At 43.2% G+C, this 23652-nt stretch overlaps 2 pseudogenes; one reads left to right on the top strand and one right to left on the bottom strand.

Annotated features, from left to right (window-relative positions):
• Positions 1 to 23652, top strand: part of LOC117551909 — a 430097-nt pseudogene that overhangs the window by 49017 nt on the left and 357428 nt on the right.
• The window catches only part of LOC117551910, a 354701-nt pseudogene that overhangs the window by 20233 nt on the left and 310816 nt on the right, over positions 1 to 23652 (bottom strand).

Here is a 23652-nt window from a genome sequence, read left to right as displayed (position 1 = left end):
TTTTTTAATTGCTGGGTTTTTGATCGAGGGCAGAATAATTTGTTTGTAATTTGGGGGACAGTAGATATTGGAATCAGATCTACACCAGGTCTCTTGGAGGATAATAATGTCTACATTTTGTGTGTTCTCTTTAAATTCATCTGTTCTATATTTCTGTCCAAACAGCGAAGAATGTATACCTTGGATGTTCCACATAGAGATGGAGAATGGTGTCATTGAGGTGGTCATAGTGAAGAATACAAATACATTTTAAAAATGAGATGAACAGGTGTGTGTGTGTTAAGTTAAGTCTTATACGACCTGACTCATCAGTTTGGTGCATATAAGGCTAAGGAGGTGTGTGATCTCTCCCAGGTCGGCTCCGTTTCTGCAGATGTTTGGTGGGGTCTTCAGTACAGTGGCGTAGCTTTTCTGAGCTGGTTGCTGAAACGGGGGGCAGGGCTGATATCCTGGTGTGGGCCTTGAGTTTATTGGAGTGGTGCTGGCCTGTCTTGCTTGTATGGCTCTGGTTCTGGGTGGGTGGCTCTGAAGGTGAGGTAATAATGGTGGAGGGGGGGTAGGGGCCTGATCCGAGGGGATATCTGCGATATTCTCTTGCAGGTGGTGATAGGGGTGGTCCAGTTATATGCTGGCTAGCTCGTCCGCGGCTAACAGAGGCTCCGCCCTGGCTTCGTCCTAAGGCCACATCTTTAAGTGTCTTAGCAAAGACTTTTACAATGTCCTTACGGAGGTGAACGTGGTCATGGAGGCTGTGAATGCTGAGGGTGGGGTGATGTGCCAGGTGGACATTGGGCATCACAGCACATCCTCTGGAGATCTCCGAATTGATCCTATGGATAGTGAGAGGGTGGAAATCTCTTCTGGGCAGGATTGTGGAGACAGTTATTTTAGAGTTTGGGAAACTCTGCGTAGCCTTTAGCGCCACTCTCGTCAAAGATTCAGCTACTCTCTCTTGCTCTATACGAAGGTTGTTAGTTCCTGTGTGCACAATGATGTGGCTTGGTTCTCCCAGTTTGGCCTTTGTGAGAACATCAAGTGCATTATCTGTTCTTGGGCACCATATTTTTTTTACTTTTTCATCTAAGAATTTTCCATTTGAGTCAATAAGAATTATTACTTCAGCATCAGTCGCTTCTGTCGGTTGTTATTTTGATTGTGGAAGGAGGAATATTGTCTGGCTGGTAGCTGGTAGATGGTTGTGGCTCATGCTGGGGCGCTGGGCCATTGGTGAATGGTTTCAATGTGGGGTTTGGTGAGGTTTTACTGGATGATGGTTGCTGGAGCAGGAGGCTGCTGGTTGAAGGCCTTGGCTCAGTGAGTTGTGTGTTACTCGTGGCAGGTTGGGGTCGCTGCAGTGCTGTGGCTGTGAGGCTCTGGAGCTTCTCTTTCAGGCTCAGGGTGGTTTGATGTGTGAGGTGCAACTCCTCTTTTACTGCTGTTATTTCTTTCTTTAGAATGTCCCTGTCCTCCTGTAGGACAGTCACTTCTCCTCTTAGTTGTTGTATTGATGTTTTTAATTATTTCTTTAACTGGCAGAGTTCATCCTTAATCTGCTGAAATGATTCACTGGATGGTGAGTGAGAAAGTGTTTCTCTCATCTCCACTATCTCTACCTCCTGTATAGATAGACTCTCTCTGAGAAGGGTCATTGTTCCCTGCAGCTTGTCTTCAGGCTGCAACTCCTGCTCCTCTCTGAGAAGGGTCACTGTGCCCTGCAGATTGTCTTCAGGCTGCAGCAGTCTCTCTTACCTCATTCACACCAACGCAACTCCAGTTCAAGCTCCGTGCTAGAGCTTTTCAGGTTCAGAACCGGTTCTTCGGTTTAGCGGAAGCTCTTTTCACACCGCCCAGAGTCCGACTGGTGCTGCGTCATTGCGTCATCGTTTGCGTCATGACGTAACCGTTTGCGTGCCTGCTTCATAAAGCCAAACCGCGGAAAACCCTCACAGCTGACACCGACAACAACAACAATGGCCGATTGTGTTGAAGTGCTACTCGTTTTGGTTTTGCTCTGTCGAAACGAAATGGAAGAAATGGGACGACTTTACTAGTGATGGCGAGATGAAGCCTTATGAAGCTTTGAAGCTTTCCAGCCAATTGGTTCGCAAAAGGGTTCATCTCATGAGGCTTCATCATGGGCTTCATTTGAACACAAACCCCCTGTTGGTCAAAGTGTGTAAAACAGGCAGATTGGACATCTCAACAGTGTGATCTCTCATACCGAGTTCCCAATGAGTAAAGCCTTAGAATAACTCTAAACAACGAACATTAAATCATATTTTCATGTTAACAATATTGTTTTTATTCCAGTTGAATGATTGTGATTGAAAAGCTTAAGGAGGCTGGTAAACATTGCAAATAGGGATTTGTATTCCTTACTAATATTCATAAACGTAACCATGTTGTAGCCTGAGAAAGGCTAAACCATATCAAAGAATACATTTATTAACTACATTATCTCATTTAGCTGTAGCTTTTATAAACAACAAAAAATACGTATTGACGAGTCGTTGAACCAGGAACCCTGCGATCGTGAGTCAACTGCTTTCCAGCTGAGCCACAGCACACATGCTGAATCTCCCTGAAAATACTGTAACATATTTATTCCTGTATTTATTCATTCATGTTTTTTTTCCTACATTTATTTATGCTTGTATCCAGTGGCGTTTCTAGGTGTACAAAACTGGGGGGGGCAGAAAGAGGTCGGGGGAGAGAGAGAGAGAGAGAGAGAGGGGGGGGGGACAGAGAGAGGGAGGAGAGAGAGGGGGGGAGGAGAGAGAGGGGGGGAGGAGAGAGAGAGGGGGAGTGTCAAATTACATACTGAAGACCACAGGAGCAACACTGTGAGCGCATACATTTACGTACACAGCGTGGGGATGTCATAGTAATGCACCTTCATACATGGAGTAAAGGTCACCATCACAAAGTAATTCTTAACAATAACAACAACCGTAATGCTTTAGCATTAAAACACCATAGACTGTAAATATAAGGAAAACACAGACACTCATCATCGAGGTCACAATATCAATCGATCCAGCAGAGGCAAAACACAGAAGATCAACAAAATATATGACATAATGAACTTACCAAAGCTGAAGGCTCACTTGAAAAGAAAAGCGGCACGGCGGTCCTTCCTCTGACAGAATGTGTCTATCACTTTGGGGATGAAGTCCTGTAGTTGCTGGATCAACTGGCTTTCAATTGAAAGCATGGCCAATGCGTTAAGTCGCGGCTGTCCCATGGTGTTGCGAGTGAAAGTCTTTATCATTTTGAGGGTGGAAAAGTTCCTCTCTGACTCGGATGTCGTCATCGGAGTTGTCACTATTATTTTGACCAAAATAACAGTCTCAGCAAACGTTTCCTCCAAGTTGTTCTCGTGAATGGATTTCAACAGAGACAGGGCAGTGTTTCCAGTGTGAAGCTCACTGTGGCGGTAGAGCGTGGTCAGCTCAGACTTCAACTTCTCCTTGTTTCCCAACGCAGGCCACAGTTTCACGGCGCAGTCAAGCTCAGGTGTAGTAAATGACAGGACATGCTGTGGGAAGAATGAGCTGTCAACAAGCTTTGCAGCGATCAAATGGTCACTCTGTGAGAACCTCTGTTCCACCTGTGAGATGACTGTGTCACAAGCCTCCTTCATCACCGGCGCTGTGCTGCTGACTCGTCGGCCTGGCTCGTCTGTTCCATCATGAGCAGTGGCGGCCAATGCATCAGTTTTCTGCCTCATTTTCTGAACATTTTCCTTGAAACGGCAGAGTGCGCTGTTGATCCCAGGTGCATCGATGCTTCGTTTTTGCAGAGTGTTGTATAGAACATCCACTTCTGGCATAAGCAACGAAAAAAACTCCAGGAGCTGCATAAATGCTCGGTCCCGCAGTTTCTTTGACAGGCCGTATGCCTCACTTATGGTGACCGCATCCCATCCTGGTTGTGCGCGTATATGCTTCATACACTGGGGGTCTCCCAAACTGCGTTCACAGTTCTGCTTTTAAAGTTCCATCTCACAGCCGGTGGCCGTGGGATGTGTCTCTGTGTTGCCTCTGCAAGAGCTGCAACACGTTTTGGAGCACCGGAGAAAAAAGTGGAAAAAGCAGTTAGATCTGCAAAAAACACCTTCAGGATGCTCATCCTTGCTGAACACAGTTGCTGCAGGGTCAGGTTCAGTTGGTGGGCGTAGCAGTGAACAAACTGAGCGTTTGGGTACGTCTCCTTCATCACCGTCTGTACCCCGCGCACGTTACCGCTCATGACGGCCGCCCCGTCATAGGTCTGAGCGATTAGCTTTTCTTTCAGCTTCAGGGGTTCCAGAACAGCCTTGATGCTGTTAGAGAGACCTACACCAGTTGTGTCCTTTACTTCCACAAACTCCAAAAAACGCTCTGTAACTGTGAGGTCAGGCATAATGTATCGCAGCACAATCACCATTTGCGATTTACAGGAGACATCGGTTGTCTCGTCGGCCTGAACGGCAACAAATGATGTGTTGTCCACTTGCTTGGCTATTTCCTCCCTGTACACATCATACATGCAGTCCAAGAGTTCATTCTGTATGGTGCTTGATGTCCCTTTGAAAACAAGCTGAGCTTCATAGTGCCGTTGAAGCCTGGAATCGCCCTCACACATTGTCTCGAAAATTGACCTGAATATCCCTGGATTCAGAGAGTCCGCCGACTCGTTGTGGCCCCGCAGTGCTGTCTCACATTTCCCACACAGTTTAATACAGGTGATGATCCGACCAAGCACGTACCTGTTTTCTTCCACCTTCCTATTATGAGAATCAATGCCGCGTCTGTAGGCGCTGTCAATCTGAGCTGCAACATTCACCCTTCCAAGTAATCCCAATTTTACGGCATTTTCCAAATGACTGTTGCTGCTCTCATGCTTCATTGTCCTCTCCGAAAGATGCTTTAAGTCCTTGTAACCTGTCCTCGACCAAGTACCTTGATCTTCACCAAAAAGCAGGCAAGGAAAGCAAAAGAGGGAATTCTTCTGGATGCTCGCCGTTAGCCATTTCTTTTTAGCAAACCACTCAGCATTAAACCCACGTTTAACTTTGCCCGCAGTCTGGACCATTTGGAAATCCGGTGGATGGTGGGCACCGAGGCGCTTTACCTCCAGTTTCTCTCCGAGACTAAGTGTCTCAAATGTGTGCTCCAGTAAATGGTCAACTTCATTCATTTTCTTTCAGTTTTTTTACTTCTTTTAATCGCTGGTGATGTTAGCTATATGCTGCTCTCTCGTCTCCTCTTCAAACTACACGTGACGTTTCGCAGCACTGCACACGTGATTACTTACAGCCAATCAATTCTGAATTATGTGAGATGACGTATGGTGGGGATGGGAGCACTATGCCCCTACGGTCATTATTTTTTTGCCACACACATTAAATAGAAAAATACTCTGAGCATGCGCAGTGTAGTTTTTACAATCACCGTTCACTTAGACTGTGAGAGGGAGGGGCAGGATCGGGTTTTGTCCCACATGGCTCTAAACACCTCAAAACGGCACTCTAGACACTAATTAGAAGAACACAGACTAAAACAGAAATGTACAGACGAATCAGATTATTAAACATGACCTTAAAATATATTTTATATGTTTTTTTATTTATTTTTTAGTATTTTTTTGTAATCATTATTTGTAATACTTTCTTCTGACACTAGGTGGGGCTGTGCCCCACCTGCCCCTAATGACCCGCCGCCACTGCTTGTATCTATTTATACTTATGACATGTTCCAACCTCTATATAGGTGAGGTTTTGAGCTCTTTTAATTCCATCGTGTCACCGGGCCCGGGTACAGGAGGGGTAATATCGTTCTTATTATACATCCATGGGTATTATGAGCGTTGTGGTTCAACGGTTCAACCGATCTGAATCGCTTCGTGAAGCCGTTACGGCCCGTCCACACTACAGCGTCTGCAGCGTCTGCAGCGTCGAGAGCTTAAATCTGCCCATTCACTTTGAATGGGGTGACGTCACGTTGCCGCTTTTTTTCGCCGAACTGAATTGTGGGTAGCAGAGCGGTCCGTCTCCGCCGTCTTACGGAGCGTCCACACAGCAGCGTGCGTTGACGCTTGAAGCTGGGCGTGTCTGAAGCTTGGGGATTTTTTGCGAGCAACGCGACCAACAACCAATCACATGAATCTCCCGCCCCCGACATACAAAGCAATAGCAATGTTAAAACGAAGTGAACTGGATATAAAATCCCCAAACAGGCGAAAACCTACCAGTTCCACCCACTGTCTCTGCCTCCTCCCTCCATGCCTCGCTCCTCCGGTTTGTATCCCGGTAGATGAACAGAGACTGATCATACAGCACCGGGTGATTCTCTACCGCTACAATGAATTTCCCCTCCATTTTTTTGAATATGAGGAAATGACCTGCGTAGTCTCTCCCAGCATACATGCGGTTTGATTGGCTAGTGCAGGGGTGGCCAACCCGCGGCTCTCGAGCCGCATGCGGCTCTTTGCCTAGTTTCATGCGGCTCTTCAGTTCATATCGAATTGTATATGTGTGAGTTTGGGGGAGAGACATTGACTCCTGACTAGTGTTGCACGGTGTACCGATACTTGAAAGGTACCGCGATACCCTGCCGTTAAAAACGTTACGATTCCGCCGTTTCATTAGTATCGGTACTTTAAGAATGACGGGGAAAAGTACTCCGGTGAGAAAGCGCCGTTTTAATAAGAGCCGTGTGTGTTCAGCGCTCTGCTTCCACTCCCTGCACTGCAGCCTTGCCTGCAGTCCCGCCCCTCTCAAGCACGCTCTAAGTCCCTCCCCTCTCAAGCACGCTCTAAGTGCCTCCCCTCTCTCGTGCACGCGCTAGCTGCCAGAGCATGTGAGAAAACGAGAAGCATGGCTGCAAGTGGGAGTGCAGCTGCCGCTGCGCCTCGGCTTGTTGACAAAAAAGACGCCAGAAGCGAAATTTGGAAGTATTTGAGCTATATCTCTGACAGTGAGGGCAAGCCTACGGACACCACGAGGCCTGTCTGTGAGACATGTATTAATTTTATTTAATACGAATTATTGTCATTTATTTTATTTATTGTTCTCATTGTTTAAAAGTGTGTGTTATGGTTATGGTTCTGGTGTGAAATAAAGCACAATAATTACATTTAAGACTTTTTCCCTTTTTTTAAGAAAAGTATCAAAAAAGAATCGGAATCGCAATTCTTGACTTGGTATCGAAAACAAAATGTTGGTATCGTGACAACACTAGCTACTCCTGACAGTTAAACCTGATATTTAGTAGGTCTGTTAAGTATTGAATGCTGATAATTCTGACGTAATTTGGCCGGTCAAAGTTGTTTGGGCTCGGATAAAATCGCTCCGTTACTTTCGTCCCGTGTTACTTTCGTCCCGGCTCTCCCTATGTGTATATGTGTGGTGTCAGGTGTCAGTATGAGAGGATGACAGCGCGTCTAATTTTGATGTGACCCAAGAGCCAATCACAATAATACCTGCGATGCAGTGAACCAATCACCTTTGAGGGGGGGAAAACCTATCGTTGATTAAACACTATCCAGTGTTTCCCCTACCATTGTGTTGGAGGGGCGCTGCGCCCCGCCAACGGAGCCCCGCGCCCCCCCCTGAAATTCAAGGTGTTTCAAAAATATATATAATATATATTTTTTAAATATATATATAGCACCAAATTGCAAATAATCTATAACTACTGTCACTTTTCACATTGAACATGTGCTCTTTTATTAAATAAACTAAACGCTTTCATTTTAAGTTGTGAGTTTAGTGTTTTTGACCCTAAGAAACACTGATGCAATAATCAATAACAATAATCCACAGCTCCTCTCTCTGCTCCAGAGGATTTAAAAAATATATATCCCAATGCCACAAAGATGCATCAGTGACGTGGTTGAAATCTTGTCTCCAGAAAACAAAAAACTGAAACAAGCGTTATCAGTGACTGTGTGTTTGATGTGGCTCTTTGCAGTAACATAGAAAAAATGTGGCTCTTAACCTCTGACTGGTTGGCCACCCCTGGGCTAGTGCTTGTACTGGCAGATTTGCATAAACGGGATTTCATTGGCTGACGCCTCCGTCGAGGCGTCAAAAGTTGAACATTGCTCAACTTTTGACGCCAGCAACGCTCCACGTCGCTTCCCAAAATGCAGTTCGGCTAAAAGTGACGTCACCCCATTCTAACGGCCCGTCCACACAGCGGCGTGCGTTGAAGCTTCCAACGCTTCTGCCCATTCACTTTGAATGGGGTGACGTCACTTTTAGCCGAACTGCATTTTGGGAAGCGACGTGGAGCGTCGCTGGCGTAGCTGGCGTCAAAAGTTGAGCAATGTTCAACTTTTGACGCCTCGACGGAGGCGTCAGCCAATGAAATCCCGTTTATGCAAATCTGCCAGTACAAGCACTAGCCAATCAAACCGCGTGTATGCTGGGAGAGACTACGCAGGTCATTTCCTCATATTCAAAAAAATGGAGGGAAAATTCATTATAGCGGTAGTGAATCACCCGGTGCTGTATGATCAGTCTCTGTTCATCTACCGGGATACAAACCGGAGGAGCGAGGCATGGAGGGAGGTGGCAGAGACAGTGGATGAAACTGGTAGGTTTTCGCCTGTTTGGGGATTTTATATCCAGTTTACTTCGTTTTAACATTGCTATTGCTTTGTATGTCGGGGGCAGGAGATTCATGTGATTGGTTGTTGGTCGCGTTGCTCGCAAAAAATCCCCAAGCTTCAGATACGCCCACCTCCAAGCGTCAACGCACGCTGCTGTGTGGACGCTCCGTAAGTGAATGGGCAGAAGCGTTGGAAGCTTCAACGTACGCCGCTGTGTGGACGGGCCGTTAGGCGACAGAAGTTGAACAATGTTCAACTTCTGACGCCGGAGACGCCGGAGTAGCCAGCGCCAGCCAATCAAATCCCGTTTCGGAAAATCTGACAGATCAAGCCGTAGCCAATCAAACTGCGTCTAAGCTGGGAGAGATATCCCGCCGTTCATTTCTATATTTCAAAAAAAGATGGAGGAGAAACTAATTATCGCCGTAGCGAATCACCCGGTTTTGTATGACCAGACCCTCTTCACCTACCGGGATACAAACCGGAGGAACCAGGCATGGAGGGAGGTGGCAGAGACAGTGGGTGAAACTGGTAGGTTTTCGCCTGTTTGGGGAGTTTATATATATATATATTGCTCCCATAAAATCCCCGGGGGTTTTTGCTTTGTATGTCGGGGGCGGGAGATTCATGTGATTGGTTGTTGGTCGTGTTGCTTGAATAACATCCCCAAGCTTCAGACACGCCCAGCTCCAAGCTTTTTTTGGAGCTGTAGTGTGGACGCTCCGTTACGGCCCGTCCACACAGCAGCTTTTGGCCATTTGTCCACCGCTTCCAGCGCGTCTCCGCCCATTGACTTTGAATGGGGATGACGTCACTTTCCCTCGCTTGTCGCCGAACTGCATTGTGGGGGGGCGAGGCGAAGATTTCCAGGATTTCCAGGATTTCAAAGTTGAGCAATGTTCAACTTTTGAAGCTGAGCTGGAAGCATCAGCCAATCAAATCCCGTTTATGCTAATCTGACAGTTCAAGCGCTAGCCAATCAAACCGCGTGCAAGCTGGGAGAGCCAGACCACAGTTCATTCTATATTCCACAAAAATGGAGGAGAAGTTAGTTATTGCGGTAGCAAATCACCCGGTTCTTTATGACCAGTCCCTATTTACTTACCGGGATACAAACCGGAGGAACCAGGCATGGAGGGAGGTGGCAGAGGCAGTGGGTGAAACTGGTAGGTTTTCGCTTGTTTGGGGATTTTATATCCAGTTTACTTCGTTGCTAGTTTACTTCGTTGCTAGCAAGCATAGACAGTATCATTAGCCAGCATGGAATGTAGCATAAAATAGCACCATAGACATTAATCTCATAAATGTTCAAAATGTTAAAAGAAATAGTGGAGAAGAACCGGGGTTTTTTGCTTTGTATGTCGGGGGCGGGAGATTCATGTGATTGGTTGTTGGTCGCGAAATCCCCAAGCTTTCAGACACGCCCAGCTCCAAGATTTTCAAGATTTTTGAAAAGCTGCTGTGTGGACGTACCGTCACGTGGTATCGACAGGCAGCGAGGCTTCGTTTGTCATCAATGACGTCACTGGCCCAAAACGATACAAGCCTCGATACATGCTTCACAAAAAGCTTCGGGGATTACTCGACACACGCTCCGAAGCCTCGGAGCAATACGTAACATCACTAGACTTTACTACCAACTTTACAGTCGTTACATGCTAAATTAAAAACTGCTTTACAATCCTAAACATCAACGACGATTCAGATTCCGTAGGAGAAAGAAGGTAAATATACGTCCTATTCGATGTTGGAGTTAGCTGTTGTTAGCCTCTGCATGCGCCAAGCTCAAACTACCCAGCTTTGCTAAATTAATTACTATGGTATAACATTAAAATTGATTCTCAATGTTATTTCCACAGATCATGTTGAAGCTAGCGGAAAGGCGGAGGTCGCGTGTTATTTGGACACAGCCCAGATCTTCCGACTGGTGGAACACCATTGTTCCAGACTTCTCCCCTCTGCAATTCATGCAGAATTTCCGCGTGTCCAGGCAGTCTGCAACCAGGTCAGCGGCGTTATGGGGAGAAGAGACACAAATTACAGTCTGTGTAGGTCTATACCCAATAAAAAACGGGTTGCAATTGCCCTCTGGAAGCTGGCCACCGGAGGTGAATACAGGACCATCAGCCATCTTTTCGGGGTAGGCCAAAGCACCGTTTGCCTCTGTGTTCAGGATTTCTGCAGGGCAACCATGGAAGTGCTGCTTCCACTACATATCACATTTCCTGATGTGGAGAAGTTGGTGGAAATGGCCACTTTTTTTCAACAGACGTTGGAGAGCACCACAGTGTGTTGGTGCAATAGATGGAAGCCACATCCCTATTTTAGCACCACAAAATTATCCCAAGGACTATTATAACAGAGAAAGGATGGCATTCTGTTGTTCTTCAGGCTGTTGTTGATGGCAGGGAGATGTTCTGGGATGTGTGTGTTGGCGACCCAGGTAGTGTACATGATGCTAGAGTGCTAAAACAATCCAATCTGTGGGTGGCTATCAGTGATGGAGTGTTGCTAGGCCAAAACAAAATGACCATCTCTGGCTGTGATGTGGGACATTACCTGATTGGTGACCCAGCCTATCCAATGCAAAGATGGCTAATGAAACCATTTTCGGACACTGGGAGACTGACCCCTGAACAGCACACAATTACAGGCTGAGCAGTGCACGGTCGGTTGTTGAGATGACGTTTGGAAGGCTAAAAGGAAGATGGAGGTGCCTCCTAAAAAGGAACGACTGCGAGCTGGAGCTCAGCAAAATAATGACAGTGACTTGCTGTGTACTACACAACATATTTGAGGAACATAGCGACAACTTCACTGACGATTGCCATGAACTTGTGTACGACCAACACCCCTTACCAGATAATGGTAGACAAGAAGGAGCTGATGTTAGATCCACATTGATGGACTATTTCAATATGGGGGACCACTAATATTACTGCAGTTAAACCTGATCTATTTTGTATCATGCCTTTTTTTTTTAATAAAATCACTGGATCAGACTTGAAGTGTGTTTATTTTGTATACAAATCACAGCATCTAGATACAAACAGGTATGAACTATATTCTTATAAAAAAAGTGCATACCCAAACGGTTTAGACTATATTCTTAACTCAAATACACAGTGGGCCAAAATAAAAATAAATGGGTACTAGTCGAGGGCCGGACTGGTTCAATGTTTATTGCAAAACGTATTGAAATGAACTTATTGCACATATTAAACCTGGAACTAACAAAGCTTAAATTGTTGCCTATAAAAAGATTACACATTAAATCAGTTGCATTCCTTTCTTATGGCTCCATCTGTCATTTCTGTGGTTTAGACTATATTGTAAAATCAAATGAAAAAAACTATAAAAAGCACATCGAGTTATGAATACAATTGAAACTGGACAAAAGAACTACAAATAATATAGAACATTATCATACAGTCCTGGCCTCCCCAAAATAACAACCATTGTTAACGGCAGTCCTTATTATATATCCATAATAACAATGACTGCTGTTGTTATGGAAATCTAAAAACCCCAATACTGTAGAGTACAAGTCAGAAAACAAATAAATGGTGAATCCAACAGAGTTGTCTTTCTGGTGATGTTTATTCGAGGCCTCAAACAAACATCAGATACAATAAAATATAGACACAGGTCTCACAGAGTATAGGATAGTCTGCGCGAGTGTGCGCAGTTTTTTATAATAGCAAAGCAATATAAAGGGAGAGTAAAAAGGTGGGGAGGAGAAGAAATCTTCACACGGTCACATTGTTATTAGACACCTGGCCTTGAGCTGTAGAAGTTCTCGTGTGACTTTGTGTGAGTCAACTCAGTAGCCAAAACAGCTCTGTGGCCTTGAAGTAGAGAAGATAGAGGAAAACAGCACAGTAACCTAATGAGAAGCATTTGGTTACTTTGAACATGTCAGGATATAATAAAATTTCCACTACACTGTTCATCTACACAACAGTGGAACATGTTGATTTCATTATTGGCAATACTCAATCTTATTACCCTTTATCAAAATAGTATATTCTTACTAAAAACTATATTAATTAATTTGACAGAAAATAAAAAGGATCCCTATCAATGTAGCTTGTTTATACTGATGCTTCTATACTGTTATCAGAATAAAAAACATCATATTAGCCTGTATTGATGGGGCTCATATATAATGTACAGTATGTCATATCATAAGTGAATGCCCTGTAGTCAATCTGTGAGTGGGCCTTCTCCTAGGAAGACATTGCAAGTATACATTTAAATTTCAAACATCATTTTATGGGCACTTTAAATTATAAGGATTGCACACATGATTCATATCTGAGTAATATTAAATCTGGAACTAACAAAGCTTAAATTGTTGCCTATAAAAAGATTACACATTAAATCAGTTGCATTACTTTCTTATGGCTCTATCTGCAGCGTTTCCAGAGTCATTTCTGTGGTTTAGACTATATTCTTATAAAAAAAGTGCATACCCAAACGGTTTAGACTATATTCTTAACTCAAATACACATGCCTATCCGTTTTTTCAATAAAATGGATCAGACATGACTTTTGAATTTTGTTTATTGTACAAATCAAAGACATGTATGGACAATAATTCACCAAAAAGTGTGGCGAATATACTATAATAATAATATGTATACAAAAAAGGTATGAACTATTTACATAACAAAATATGGTCAGCTTTTGTTGTTGGCCTCCATCACCTTCACAAGCCTGTCTACCATGCCAAGCATCGAGTGGCTGTTCTGCTCGATTCTGGTGAAAACTCGTAGGAACTCAGCATTGGCCACATGCACCTCCTGAAGCATCGCCTGGCCCTGCTCCTGAAGCCTGTTCTCACTTTTCTCCAGATACTCCAGAAGGCCAGATGATAAATCCCACTTCCTTTTAACTACAAAAAGAGAAAAATAAAGTCAACAATGTATTCATGGCATTTTATGAGATATATATTATATACTGTGTAATGAAAAAATGTTGTATTGTTCTTATGGCTGCAGTTGTATAACTTGAACAACTACTACAATGACTATGCCATGATAAATGCACATGGCAACAGGGAACAGTATTACTATTATGACCACTGTAAACCTTACCCTGTTTGTGTCGGCCCACTGGCTGGATTAGGTTCACCAGAGATTCCTGGGACGAGCTGCTTGTGGGAAAAGGAGACTCTTGCATCCGCATTGGTGAGCTACACGCCGACGGCAGTGGTGGTTCCGACACAGTACACTCCAAACCAGATATTTCTGTAAACACAATATAAACACAATGAATCATAAATCATTAGTGAGAAGAAAGAAGATACATCGGAGGCGTTAGCTGTCTTTGCCATGGGGATACCTTTGTTTATTATTGTTAGCATTAGCATGTTAGGGCTATTATTGGTTTGGATGCACACATCCGGTAGCTGTAGTAGGTCAACTTTAGCTTTATTACCAGGTCTGTCGATAGCTACATGGTTTAGTTTATGTTGTAGTTACAAATAAAACAAATGGGTAATGCATAACTCACCGGCATCAAATGAGCTCTGCACACTCAGCGACTCGTCCTGCAACATCATCGACGTGAGAGAAAGAGAGTTCACCGTGGATCCAAAACCACTCGTCGGTCTGTCCCCGAGGACCGAGTCTAGCAAGTCATAATGTGGAATTATTTTCGGACGACCGCTACCACTCCGTCCGAGGTCTCGCTTTTGGTCCCGATAGTCCTTCTTGACTTTTTTTAATTTGTTGCCAATCTGTTCCACGGTACGGTAAAAACCATCTCTTTCTGCAATTGTTGGATAATTGCTTTGGACCGCGTGCTCCCCTCCAGCTTCCTCTGTACCTCTTCGGAAGACCAGATTCCCAGTAGGTAGCTGGTCTCTTCAGTGGACCACTGCTGCTTGTTAAGTTTCTCCATCGGTGTGTACAAACTGGATAAAACGCGGGGCTTCTTGTTGTTAATGTTCAGGAGTTGATCCCGCCCCCGCCTCGACGTAAGCGTGACGTATGTGGTGCTTTTGCTCTGGCCGGACAATTTTTTGGTGCTTGAAACGAACCGGATTCCGGAGCAAAGAGGCTGCTCCACTGCGGTGTGAAGAGGAAAACCCGGTGCTTTTCAAGCTCCAGCTCCGAACCGGCCCCGAAACACCGTTGGTGTGAATGAGGTATTAGTGGAGGAAGACAATTGTGACATCACTTACGCGACTCTGGGATCAGTAGTCTTTGTAGTTGCGTATTTTTCATAGTCTTATATTTCAACAGTTTTACGATAAATTGTGTCATTTTTGACATGGAAATTATTTTTAAGATTGACAAACATCATATGTGTAACTCATGGCACTATTCAAACGGGATCGAAAGATAAGTTTTCTCTCTCCATTGACTTCTATACATTATTTTTCCGAAATAAGGTCCCATAGACCGGAAGTATATGGGCGTGACTTCGCCACTCTATAGATGGGAATTGTTTATTGTAAACTGTGAAAAAACCAAAATATGCTTAATTGCGGCTCCTACACTCTTAAAACGACTATGGTTTTTCTCCTATGTGAACACGAAGATGTGATTTGAGAGCGCTTGATGTAGTGAACGTTTTCCCACACTCTTCACACCAGTATGGTTTTTCTCCAGTATGAATACGGTGATGTGATTTGAGAGCACTTGATTGAGTGAACGTTTTCCCACACTCTTCACAGCTGTACGGTTTTTCTCCCGTGTGAATACGTTGATGTGATTTGAGAGCATTTGATTGAGTGAAAGTTATCCCACACTCTTCACAGCTGTAAGGTTTTTCTCCAGTGTGAATACGTTGATGTGTTTTGAGATTACTTGATTGAGTGAAAGTTGTCCCACACTCTTCACAGCTGTATGGTTTTTCTCCAGTGTGAATACGTTGATGTGTTTTGAGATGACCTGATTGAGTGAAAGTTGTCCCACACTCTTCACAGCTGTACGGTTTTTCTCCAGTATGAATACGGTGATGATTTTGTAGATCACCTGATGTACTGAAAGTTGTCCCACACTCTTCACAGCTGTACGGTTTTTCTCCCGTGTGAATACGGTGATGTCTTTTGAGAGCATCTGATCTAGTGAAAGTTGTCCCACACTCTTCACAGCTGTACGGTTTTTCTCCAGTGTGAATACGTTGATGTGTTTTGAGATGACCTGATTGAGTGAAAGTTGTCCCACACTCTTCACAGCTGTACGGTTTTTCTCCAGTATGAATACGGTGATGATTTTGTAGATCACCTGATGTACTGAAAGTTGTCCCACACTCTTCACAGCTGTACGGTTTTTCTCCCGTGTGAATACTGTGATGTCTTTTGAGAGCATCTGATCTAGTGAAAGTTGTCCCACACTCTTCACAGCTGTACGGTTTTTCTCCCATGTGAATATACAGGTGGCTCTTTAAATTTCCAGATGTTGTAAAGGATTTGTCACATTGCTGACAGCTGTGACGTCTCTCTCTTCCTTTCGGTTTCTAGAACAGACGGACAGAGAAAGAGAGAAATTCAATCTAAAAAGCATAAATACACAAGTTAACACAATAAAAACTCACTTAAAGTGGACCTATCATGCTATATTTGAACAATATATTGTAGGGCCATATAAGTATATAAAATAGTATTTTTTTCAAAATACCAAAAAGATCCTGCATTTTAGCCACGCCTCATTTCGCTCTATTTGCTCTTTCCAGCGCTGTTTTTGCAGGAGGCTGATTCTGTGAGCTGCAGCTGACCACGCCCCCCTGCAGGAGAGGAGAGTGTGCTCTGAGATCAGCTGCTGGGCTGCAGCGGGGAGAAGAGGGGGAGAAAAAGAGATCTCCGTCCACCGTGTTTTATTCTTATAGAAGTAAGAAGAGAAGTAACGGGGCAGAAAACCTCCTTTTTACGCAGCGGTCCAGACATAGACATCAAACGGCGACACATATTCAGTGTGCAGTTCGTTTGGCATTAGGGCAGGGATATCTAGATACTTTCCAAGGTTTGACATAATGAATTGTGCTACTTTTAAAGCAAGCAACGATGTTTTCAAATCTGTAATCAAATAGCTCCTCAAATAGCTCCTCATAAACACTATCGAAGACCATTGCTACGTTAGTTCAAACAGTAACAACGGACTATTTTTCTTAGCGGATGCATGTCAATTTAAATCAATACAACTATTTTTTAAATCTATAAAATCATTTTCTAAATCCATAAAAGCATTTCAATTAATATTGGGAGTCATATCGTTACTTTGTTGAGAATGTGGCCGTGTGATAAGCGGGATAATGTGCACATTGCATAATGTGCCTTCATGCCGATCTAGAGCCCTCCGCTTCGCGTCGGGCTCCTGATCAGCCTGTCGGTGTTCTTTTCCCCATAATGACCGTGTCGCTGCACATTATCCCTTACATATGATTATATAGAGTCATTATTCATTTGTTTTAAAGCAGGAGGCGCAAACGCTTGCCTCGGGGAGGGAGAAAAAGAGCCACAGCGGAGAATAAACAGAAGGGCAACCATGGCAACCATGCAAGGGAAGTCTTCTTCGCTGCTTTTGTGGCAGACTACAGCGCCACTTACAGGCCTGGCATATGTACTACAGCGTCTCCAGCGCTTTCAAGCAGCAATGGCCGGCCGTGGCCCAACCTCTCATTCCCCTGATAGGTGGAGAGTTGACCAATAGCCATTGCGCCACTTTACTGACGTCAGTAAAGTGTTCAAATCTGGATCAGTCTGTATCAGATCCGTTTGCAGCCCCTTTTTTTAGAGATTTGGGTATGGAGGAAAATAGAGAGGGTTGTGTTTTCTGACACTTGGTGAGTTCCCTGGAACACCGGGGACACATGTTCATGTATAAAAGACGTACAAGAGTGCATTTTCGATGATAGGTCCAGATGACTCGAAAGGACTTTACTTTTTAAAATAAAATATTTGCATTTGTATTGTACGAAGCCCCTAGAGGGCAATGAAAGAAAAAAAAGAGAGAGAAAGTCTCTTCTCGTTCGCAGGAGAAAGTAGGAAGTGGAGCGCACAGGAGACAGCCGTTTCATTGCAGACTGTTATGTTTATGTGGGGAAATACATTATTTGAGATATATTTCAAACTCGGACTTCATTTTAGGGACATTTCGGCCAGGGGTGTAGAGTTATTTGTTCAAGCACCGGATCGGCAAAACAGGAGAGTCTGTGAACCAGTCTGCCTTGACCTATGTATTCATGTCTGTGACTCTCACAGTATCTGCTGCCCACAGCTGCTTTATGGAAGAAAAACCTCCTTCACTTCATGAAATCTCTGCAGCACCAGGAGGCAGTAACGTGTAACTCAGCAGAATCTGAGAAGAGCAGCACCAGCTGCAAAGAGCTGTGCCTTCACTGTGTTTACCTTCATTAGAACAACACACACACACACACACACACACACACACACACACACACACACACACACACACACACACACACACACACACACACACACACACACACACACACACACACACACACACACACACACACACACACACACACACACACACACACACACACACACACACACACACACACACACACACACACACACACACACACACACACACACACACACACACACACACACACACACACACACACACACACACACACACACACACACACACACACACACACACACACACACACACACACACACACACACACACACACACACACACACACACACACACACACACACACACACACACACAGAACTGCCCAATTATTCCCCCTATTACCTGTTTGATGATTTCAGAGCCCCACTCTCCATTGTTGTTAATGTTGTAAATAAAACTCTAGTTTCATAACCACTGTCTTTTAACTGATTTAAACTGGGGTTATTCATCAGGATTTCGTAGGACTTGACTTGCTTGACTCTCACCCCAGTAACTTGAGACTTGCACATGTATGACTTACTCCCACCTCTGGTATACAGGAGACAGAGGGAGACGGCATCCTGTCACTGCGAGTCTCAGGATGCTCCGTTCCTCTTGTGTTTTGTTTTTTTGGTCTAATTATTGTCTAAACTTTGTTGTGTTTGTATGAAACGTCATTTTAAGAGACCATGCTTTTGATCCTGTGGATTACATTTGCCTTCTGCAGACCATGTCTGGCCCTTCAACTTTCCAAGACACACCTGAGTGACAGCACGAACAGATATGGCGAGGAGCCCCGGCCTCTACGCTGCTACAGACGCGAGGCTATGCTAGAGCTACAATGCGATCGGCCTCCTACGAATACACCAAGCCATCTGTGCTCTTCGTTATTGGATGAAATCCCTCGGGAGCCGCTTAGAAACACCAGGAAAAAGACACGAGGAAGGAGGGGAGGCGTTCAGAATACGGCGGAGATTCAGCCGGCCACCACTTCCATCCATCATTCTCACAAACCTGCGCTCATTGAGCAACAACGTGGACACACTAAGGACATACACAAGGTACTGTCATGAATTTCTCGAGGCCTCTTTATTATGTTTCACGGAAAGTTGGCTCCAATTTACGATGCCTGAATCTCTCTTTGAAGTACCCGGACTCACCCTTGTTCGAGCAGACAGGGATGCGAACTCGGGGAAAACCAGAGGAGGCGGTATTTGTGTGTATATTAATGATCTGTGGTGCCGATCATACTCAGTCAAATGTAAAACCTGCAATCCCAACGTAGAAATTCTCGGCATGACGTTAAGACCCTTTTATCTGTCTAGAGAATTCGGGTGTATTTTACTGTTTGTTGTTTACGAGCCTCCCAGCGGCAGAGGACACTGTGTTCACGAGCTGCAACTCAGCCACCCCGATGCACCGGCAATAGTGCTCGGGACATGAAGCAATGTCGTCTGGAGACTGTGTTACCTGGGTTCCAGCAGTATGTTAGGGATCACAGCAGGAAAGACAATATCCTGGACAAATGCTTTGTTAATGATAAAGGAGCCTATGTGTCTAAATACAGACCACCAATACTGAACTCTGATCATAATGTTGTGAATATGATACCAGTGTATAAGACCAAACTCAAGGGAAGTCAACCAGAAAATAAAGTAATAAGGACATGGACAAATGAAAGTAGGGAGCAGTTGAAAGCCTGTTTTGATTGGACAGATTGGGACATTTTTCAGGAAGGTTCACCAGATGAAATAACTACTGTTACCAAAGACTGTAAGAGAATATTTTCATCTGATCTGTTTATAGAGTTTCTTATTGTTTTATAGAATCTGTGATACTGCAAACATCTGCTTGTAGTCAGTCAAAGACCCCTGTGTAGGTTGAGGCTTGTCTGGATCTCTTTGAGACAAGTCGACCATTGTCTCACATCTGCTACTAATTAGGTATACGCGGGCTTTCTGGGAGCCCGCCTCTCCTCGTGTTGGTTAGATGTTTTGTGTCTTTTGGGGCAGAGATTACCTTGGTGGAGCACAAGGACAGTGTGAAACTAGGATGATTTCCCGGCCGTGTGTAATTGTCTGTCTCTCAATAAATATCAGTGTATGACAGGTGAATCCAGTTTCCCTCATTTGATGATGCGCTCAACATTGCTGCAAAGAAGTTTTAACTTCACAATTGGCGTCGCGAACGGTTACCAACAAATCGTCGAGCTGGTGAGTGTAATTTCAAATCTATATTTTGACATTGCCTCGCCAGACTCTGTGATTGACGGTATAAAATTACCTGTGGAACAGATAGATGCAATATTTTTGGTTTCCTCTGTGTGTGGGCACGGCAAATATTCGGAGAGACCTTAAAGAGGGCATCAGTAATGTGGAACTTCGGTTTAAAAGCAATGTAAAGATTTGTACTGAAACGAATCGCCGAATTCTGGAGATTTCAACGGTTTAACTAGTTAAATCAACTCGCCTCGAAATGTTCCTGTTGCTGCTGTGGGGTGCAGGGTGTGGGTAATTCCCCTCCCCCCCCCCTGTGGGGAGCAGCACACACGGGGATAAACAAAGCACAGTGTCGTATCTTCTTAAATCGCACCATTATGAGTTTTGGAACTAAACAGAACTCTTATTAACGGGAAACGTGATACGAAATATTACGTCACGCTGTGTTTCATAAACTGAGGGGTTGTTGAATTTGGCTGTTGTTAAAATAAAGGGTACTGAATTCATTAAAAGTCTCTGCCTCTCCGGATCGGGGAGGGCAGAGCACCACTAAATTAGCATAGTGGTTGTTGATTGAGAATAATGTGGTTATTACTCTTCAGCAGATTCCGTTCTTAGAATTAATTTAATTAATTAATATCTCTGCTCTCGGTCGGTTGAGCAGTTTTACCACTACATTTGCATAGTGGTTTTGATTGAGAATAAGGTAGTTATTTCTCATCAACAGAATTAATGTTTAACAACACAGACTTGTATTTTCTGTTAATCACACCATAAGCTCAAGAACTAAATTGAGCTATTAAATGGGAAGGGTGGTGGCAGAATATTACATTCACACTGTGTTTAATAAACTTACGGATTATTGAATTGGATTTTGTTTAAAAAAAATTAAAAAAATTAAAATAATTTAAAAAAAAACTAAGTAAAAATAAGTACTGATATTTCCCTACCCCTGCTGAAGTTTCCCTAATTCGGATTAAAATTAAACTGGATGAGTTTAGCTGTCACCTGATATTTGTTGCGGGTTCATGTTTGTTTGTATAATTGTTTCGTGTTTGTTTGTATACCTGCCGTCTTGTGCATGTTTTTGTAACAACTAATAAAATGAATCAGTCCACAGCCAAGGTAAAATGAATCTAAATTTCCGCAAAAGGAAAATAAATAGCAAAAGAGCCTCTGTTTTACACCCGGGAACCTCAGAGGCATAACTGCGGGTCATCTGTCTGCTCAAATAGGTCAATGTTGTATTATTTGTTTCATTTATTCTTAATCTATGTATTGTATGGTAATAATGAAAATAAAATAACCTAATGTATTGAACACATTCCGAAACAAAGCAGATAAGACAAGACTTAGACACAATGGTGATTGAACCTTTTTGCACGATTGATGCAAAATGAAAACTTTGTCATTATCTGTTTCCAACTGGCCACTGGAATCAGATAATGGATATGAGTTGAAGTTCAATTACAGTTTTAAATATAGTTCAACATTCTTTATTTAACTGTTTGAAATTATTTCTAGTCAAAATCCCCTCCTTTTCTCTACTCTGCTTGGTGCTGCAGAAGAAGAAAATAAAATAAAACGCAAGACACGAGGTCAGAGACAGGCGTGACCTCTGGAAGGAGAAGATAATTTGAAGCAGACCACAGCACTGCCTTGGGGGTTTTATGAGCTTGAGCACAAAGGAAGATCTAATTTCAGCAGTCAGTTTTTTTTTTGGCAGAACTTTTGAGCATTTTGAAAATGTCTTTTCTTGCCTCTGTGCAAGGCTTAGTCTTTCTATCTGTATAGCCACTGGTGTAAAGTAACTAAGTTCATAAACTCCACAAGTCCTATACTTGGGCACCATTTTGAGATACTGGTACTTTATTTGAGTATCTAAAATGTTTTGCTGCTTTATTTTTCTACTCCACTACAGTTCAGTGGTACATGGTGTACTTTTACTCCACTACATGTATTTAATACCTTTAGTTACTTCACAGATGTGGATGAATGATGTGAAATATAACCAAGTGTTGAATCAGATTTTAGTTCCACCTGGAGTAAATCCACCAGCTACCCTGCAGTATACAAAGTCATTTAAACTAGCTGCACCTTTACCAGCTTTGAGAACACTTTCATGATCAATCATTATAAAACATATCATATATAGTATTCTGGAATAAACCAATCTGCACAACGACTACTTTTACTGTCGCTATTTTCACTATATTTTGATGACAATACTTTTATACTTTTACTTGAGTAACATTTTGAATGCAGTACTTTTACTGTAACTTAGTATTCCTACACTCTGGTACTTCTACTTGTACTCAAGAACAAGATCTGAGTACCTAAGCTAACGTTAGCCAGAAACCTTCCATTTTGACACAAAGAACAATGGGGTAATTTCAAAGTAATTCGAAGTAATTCACACAGCCTCTTCCCTATGGGAGGAGCAGCAGTTTCAGCTTCATTTAAATATGTCGTGCAGTAATAGATGGATTTATTTTTTCCTCTAACTGAGAGAATGTGTATTTTATGTTAGTATTTCAAAAATCTCCTGGGGGACAATCCCCCCAGACCCCCTGCGGGGGTTGGGTTTTCAGCATGTCAACTCTTTCACTTGTGAGGAAATGGCAGGATTGGCTCCAGGTCGCTTTTTTTTATTTACTACAAGACAAATGTTTTTATTTCATTTTTATTTCATACAGTTCAATTTGGATTGTGACAGGGAAATATTCTAAACCTCACGCGTGGCGTTTCACTGACAAGGGGAAGATATAGCGTGTATGTAATTACATTTCAAATACTGATTTGAGCCCCACCACTGTATGGGTTAGCCCTACCATAGATTACCCAACGCAAATATCGCAAATACTCGGGAGCCGATAAGTCAATAAGTTGCTTTTCGCGACAGGCACACAATAAAACAGTGGAAACAAACATGTGTTTGACTTTCATTATTTAATGAAACTGTGTGCCCTTTATAGTCTGTGTCCAATATTGTGTATTTGTATATATACATTATATATATCCTAAATATATGCTAAGGTCCCGCTACGGACACGATAGCAGTCACTTCGTGCGCATGTGTGTAATTAAACCCATGATATCAAAATCTCACTCCAGCCAGGTACCCAAAGTTAGCAACCCTGTCCATACCCCAATAATATTTTATTGATGACAAGTTTGCATCCCTGCCTGTTATCGTTTTCATCACGGAGCTAAAAAAAAATGGTGTATTGATTACTGATCTGTGCAAGTCAAATTTGTTAACTCACTTTGGTTCTAATGTTAATGTTAATTTGATTTCAACCCATAAGTAATTATTTAAATTAACTCAACATTCCACATGATGGATTAGTGTTCCACATTTTTCCCACTAATTTGTTTATGATCAGGCCAATGGTAAAGAGAGACATTTATGACCCTGTGTCCTTTTTGTTAGCACGTGGTTCCATTTTGTCTAA

Source organism: Gymnodraco acuticeps, unplaced genomic scaffold (assembly GCF_902827175.1).
Source record: "Gymnodraco acuticeps unplaced genomic scaffold, fGymAcu1.1, whole genome shotgun sequence".
In the NCBI taxonomy this organism is placed as follows: domain Eukaryota; kingdom Metazoa; phylum Chordata; class Actinopteri; order Perciformes; family Bathydraconidae; genus Gymnodraco; species Gymnodraco acuticeps.
The sequence above is the reverse complement of the archived record's forward strand: the minus strand, read 5'-3'. Positions and strand labels throughout refer to the sequence as shown.